Here is a 6,018-nt window from a genome sequence, read left to right as displayed (position 1 = left end):
TGAGAACCAATCCCCACAGAAAAAGTGATATAAATGCTTTATTTCACTGTCCCAACATTATTGTTCACAAACCTGAAAGTCTCACATTGCAAATTAGGTAAATTTCTTTTTAGAATTATCTACCTGGTCTTCCCAGCATTGAAGCATTATAACCAAAGGATACGAACATGCTGCCTCATTGTATTCCTTACCTCAACTCTTAGTTGTCGGGAACAGTAACTGGGACCTGGTGTCTGCTTCTATCACCCCACCTTCTAACTCATAGCTACCATGCCTGAGTGCATCTCCATCCATGTTGGCCAGGCTGGTGTCCAGATTCGCAATGCCTGCTTGGAGCTCTACTGCCTGGAACATGACATCCAGCCTGATGGCCAGAAGCCAAGTGACAAGACCATTGGAGGAGATGACTCCTTCAACACCTTCTTCAGTGAGACAGGAGCTGGCAAGCATGTACGCTGGGCAGTGTTCATAGACCTGGAACCCACAGTTATTGATGAAGTTCGCACCTACTGCCAGCTCTTCCACCCTGAGTGGCTCATGATAGGCAGGGAAGATGCTGCCAATAACTATGCCCGTGGCTACTAAACCATTGGCAAGGAGATCATTGACCTTGTCTTGGACAGAATTCACAATCTGTCTGACCAGTGCACAGATCTTCAGGGCTTCTTGATTTTCCACAGCTTTTGTGGGGGAACTAGCTCTGGGTTCATCTCCCTGCTGATGGAGCAGCTCTCTTGATTATGCAAAGAAGTCCAAGCTGGAGTTCTCCATTTACGCTCTCCCCTTCCCATGCCAGGTTTCCACTGCTGTGGCTGAACCCTACAATTCCATCCTCAACACCCACACCACCCTGGAGCACTCTGATTGTGCCTTCATGGTAGACAATGAGGCCACCTATGACATCTGTTTTAGACACCTCAACACTGAGCGCCCAACCTACACTAACCTTAACCGCCTTATTAACCAGATTGTGTCTTCCATCACTGCTTCCCTCAGATTTGCTGGGACCCTGAGTGTTGATCTGACAGAATTTCAGACCAACCTGGTGCTCTACCCACACATCCACTACCCTCTGGCCACTTATGCCTGTCATCTTTGCCGAGAAAGCCTACCACAAGCAGCTTTCTGTAGCAGAGATCACCAATGCCTGTTTTGAGACAGCCAACCAGATGGTGAAATGTGACCCTCTCCATGGTAAATACATGGCCTGTTGCCTGCTATACCATGGTGATGTGGTTCCCAAAGACGTTAGTGCTGCCATTGCCACCATCAAGACCAAGCACAACATCCAGTTTGTCGACTGGTGTCCCACCGGCTTCGGGGTTGGCATTAATTGCCAGCCTCCTACTGTGGTACCTGGTGGTGACCTGGCCAAGGTCCAGAGAGCTGTGTGCATGCTGACCAACACCACAGCCATTGCTGAGGCCTGGGCTCACCTAGATTTTGATCTGATGTATGCCAAGCATGCCTTTGTGCACTGGTATGTGGGACAGGGCATGGAGGATGGGGAGTTCTCTGAGACCCATGAGGACATGGCTGCCCTAGAGAAGGATTATGAGGAGGTTGGTGTGGATTCTGTGGAAGGCAAGGGTGAGGAAGAAGGAGAGGAATACTAGTTCATCCTCCAGCCCCTGTCAAACTCAAAACTCCAGCTCCAGCATTAGCTGCAGGCATTGATACTTCGGTGCTGTTTCCATTCTGTGATGTCTTCTCCATGTGTACCTCTTAAGTTTTCCATGATCTCAAAGTAAAAGCTTTAAGAAAAGAGAGGAAAAAAAGATACAAACACGCACATGTACTCATGCACTCTCAAGCATGTATGCGTGTGCACGCACATAAACACATACATACACACAAACACACACATAACACACATGTTTGAAATAGTGTTTCATGTATCTCATATTGGCCTCCTGTGCAGCAAAGGATGGCCTCGAACTTCTGATTCTTCTTCCTCCAACCTCCCTACTGCTGGCAACATTGGCATATATCACCACACTTAGTTTTTATAAATCTAGAAATAGAATTCAGGGTCTTCTATAGGCTAGGCAAACACTCTAACAACAGATCTCTATCCCTAGGCTCATATTGGGTGGTTCTTTGTTTTGTTTTGCTTGCTTGTTTGTTCATCTGTTAGTTTGTTTGTTAGATATGTTTTCACTCTGTAGCCCAAGCTGTCCTGGAACTCACTAGCCTCGGCTACCCTTAAATCCACTGTTTCTGCTGTCCTTATCCTCCCAAATGCTGGAACTAAAGATGAGAGTCCTGATCTGAGTAAATATGAATGAACATTTCTTTTAAACATGAGCTATTGTTTCTGGATACTCATCATTTTATTTCTTGCCAACCACAGGAGAGGTGAACATTAGATCATAGAGTTACAGGCTCCTAAGAAAAGCCACCTTTGCTAGGAGGTGCATCCGTAACCATCTTTGTTAGCCTTCAACAAAGAGTTTGTAAACAACACCCTGCAGCATAGCAGCCATGGTTATTCTATCAACTATGTAGATGTGCTCTGTGCGAAGACCTGTGCAGTAGTGGGTTTTTAGTTCTCTCTTCTGGGTCAAACTTGCCACCTCAGGGTTACTGGCAGGTTTTTTTTTCTTAGCCAATGAATCAAACAGGCTGCATTTTCTCTCTTGGAGTGGGCTCTTAGAAAGTATAGTGTCACATTTTCTGTATTCATTCCTCTGTTGAAGGACATTGGGTTCTTTTCAGCTTCTGCTATTATAAATAAGGCTGTTATGAATATAGTGGAGCAGTGTCCTTGTTATATGTTGAAGCATCTTTTGGGTGTATGCCCAGGAGTGAAATAACTGGGTCCTCAGGTAGTACTATGTCCAATTTTCTGAGGAACTTCCAGACTAATTTCCAGAGTGGTTGTACCACTTGCAATCCCATCAACCAACCAGAACCCACCGAGCTCCCAGTGACTAAATCACCATCCAAAGAATACATATGGGGAGAGACCCATGGCTCCAGGTGCATATGCAACAGAGGATGGCATTTTCTGGCATCAATGGGAGGAGAAGCCCTTGGTCCTGTGAAGGATAGTTTTCCCAGTGTAGGGGAATGCCAGGGCAGTAAGGTGGGAATAGGTGGGTGGGAGTGGGAGCATCTTCATAGAAGTATGGGGAGGGGGTAAAAGGGGGGGGAAAGGGGGATAGATAACATTTGAAATGTAAATACACAAAATATCCAATAAAAAGAAAGTATAGAGCCATATTTTAGGCTTGTCTTTGGAATGGAGCCTGGATATCCCCCCCCCAGCCCTTGGCTTGTTTTAGCTCATGTGCATTTCTACAATCCATGGTTTCTCAATTTTATATGTCTAGCTCATCTTAATACTGAGGAATCATGTAGAACCATGGTTCTCAACCTTCCTAATGCTGTGATCCTTTAATACTCACATTGGGGTGATTCCCACCCATAAAATTATTCCATAGCTACTTCAGAACTGAAATTTTGCTACTATTACAAATTGTAATGTAAGTATCTGATATATAGGGTATTTATCTAATATGTGGCCACAAAAGAGGTCATGACATTCTTCTAGATTAGTTGATCTAGAATAGTTGAGAGATACTGATCTAGAATATTTTATGTGTTAAATTAAGGAGCAAGAAGAGTTCATGGCCAAAATGCCAGGGTTATATGGGAATGAGAAATGGAGGAGGGAATCCTGTGAGCTGGGGTATTGAATATGTGGGTATGTGAAGTGGGGGTGGGGTGGGGAACCAGAATGCCAGTATGAACTCTGTAACAGGTATTTGCTATGCTGAGAGAGTCTGGAGGCCAACATGCTTTATGGTATGCCTATAGGCACCAGAGGCACCCAACCATTCGTACTGTCCTACTCTTTTCCTTATTTGGAAATGGCAAGAATTGGGGGCAGTGGAGTTTCCTTTGGACCAGACGGTTACCAAACTACTCTATACTCATGTGAAACCAAGCTAAGAATGTTAAATAGATCATGCAGTGAACTCCATTCTGAAGTGGGAGTCAGGATTTACAGGGACAATTAAAATGCCAACCCTGATAACAAACTGATAGAGGGTCTAGACTCTAGAATAACAGAGAAAGGAAGCTAGTATTTACAAATATCCAAGAGAAAAAGAATCAGGGATTTCTCTTGACTTAAGAAAATATTGCCCTTGTCAAAGGGCAATGAGGTCAAGATGGCAGATAGAGTTGTTGGGGCAAAGTCTATGAGACTTTATAACATGAATCTTCAGGCTGCTGCCCCCTGGTTTTGTTTTGTTGTTGTTTTTCGATAGGGTCTCACTGTATAGGCCTGGCTGTTCTGGAACTATTTATGCAAAGAACTAAATGCCCTTAACTTTACAGAGATCCATTTTCTTCTGCCTCCCTAGTACTGGGATTAAAGGCACAGGTTAGCATTCCTGGTTTGCCTCTCCCTTTAACTAAACAAAGCCCTGGGAGATAGCATGAGAATATACAGTATTGTGATCCCACTTGATTATTTTTTGTCTTGCTAGATATTTGCAAGAAATGATCTGATCATTTCAGTCTGGGACAAATTATTTTTTTCTTATTATTACTTTCAAATGATTATTGGAGGACGTGGACTCAGTGGGAGAAGTAACTTGGAGCTTGAAGGAGAAAAGGAAGGATGTCAGGGAAAGGTTCAGACCTCACAATGGCTGTTGAGGGTTTTCTTTTGGCTGGTTGTTTCTAAGCATGGTTCCCAGGATAATTTTGAAGAACAACTCAGAAAAAAAAAAAAACACAAACAAACTTAGTATTTTATGTAAAGAAGACAAGGCATATAATAGTTCCCACATGCAATACAATAATAATATGGAAACTGAATTTGTCGAAATTTAAGAGTTCAAATGCACACAGATGGTTTTAGAGTGGTGATTCTCAACCTTCTGTGTGCTGTGACGCTTTAATACAGTTCCTCATGTTGTGGTGACCTCCAACCAGAAAATTATTTTTGTGGCTACTACTTTTATTAATTTCGCTACTGTTATGAATTGTAATGTAAATATCTGATATGTGACCCTCAAAGTGGTCACAGCCCACTGGTTGAGAAGCAGTGTTTTAGGGCATAAGAAAACTTTAGAGTCTTTTTGTTAGAATTACAATGGTTAAGCTCTAAATGCTTGTGAGGTTTCATCCAAGCAGGCCCTTGCTCCTTGGCTTTAATTTAGCATTTATTTTTTCTATGAATCATTGAAAATGCTGTTAATGTTTAATTGAAAAAAAAAAAAACCCACTAACTTGCTTGTGGTGGTTTGAATGAAAATCACCCCCCAGCCCATAAGCTCAGGTATTTGAAAACTTGGTCTTCTGTTGGTATCAATGAGGATTGTAGGCAAATAGTCTGTCTCTACATAATTTCCTGGTAAATATCCCTACAAGAAGTAGTTAAAGCCCCAGAAAAAAGTAGATCATTTTGATGGCAAAAATATCAAATCGATGGCATTGAAAAAAGAAAAGATACATATTTAGGTCACTGTTTAGGAGGCTGAAAGTCCAAAATGCATGGCACAGTATCTGATGAGACCTCTTTCCTCTGATTTCATCACTTCTTGTTGGAAGGTAACTAGGGAAGGAACGTGACACTAGCATCTCATAAGCAATTCCATGGACACGACTATATTTGACCCAATAATCCACCACTTGATTCTACTAGTTATTTATTTATTTATTTTTTTACTTTCTGATACCACCATTCAGGAGATCAGATCTTTTATACACAAACCTTTGAACATCCATAAAGTGCATCTGAACTATAGACTACTGGCATCGTATGAAAGGAAACACATGCTCACATGTGTACCTGTTGTCTATTACCAGGGTATCACCGTATAGTATAATGATTCAATCTCAACTCAATGGCACTAAAAGCCTACTAACTATAACTTTTGAGTATACAAGAAGATGGAGCTCTAATTATTGTCGTGCTATGCTCACATTTGTGGTTAGATTTGTGTAAAATCCTTGTCTCTGGTGTTAGGCTGCGGGTCTGCTGCTTATTGTCTAGTCTGG

At 42.3% G+C, this 6,018-nt stretch overlaps 1 pseudogene across 1 annotated transcript; it reads left to right on the top strand.

Moving 5' to 3' along the window:
• Window positions 1-270: 270 nt before the first annotated feature.
• Window positions 271-1,616, top strand: LOC308415659 (tubulin alpha-1B chain-like; annotated as a pseudogene). Its single transcript has one exon. The product of its transcript is annotated as a tubulin alpha-1B chain-like (transcript).
• Window positions 1,617-6,018: the final 4,402 nt, after the last annotated feature.

The sequence above is a fragment of the Micromys minutus genome (assembly GCF_963924665.1).
Source record: "Micromys minutus genome assembly, chromosome: X".
In the NCBI taxonomy this organism is placed as follows: Eukaryota; Metazoa; Chordata; class Mammalia; order Rodentia; family Muridae; genus Micromys; species Micromys minutus.
This window is presented reverse-complemented; position numbering and strand designations above follow the sequence as displayed.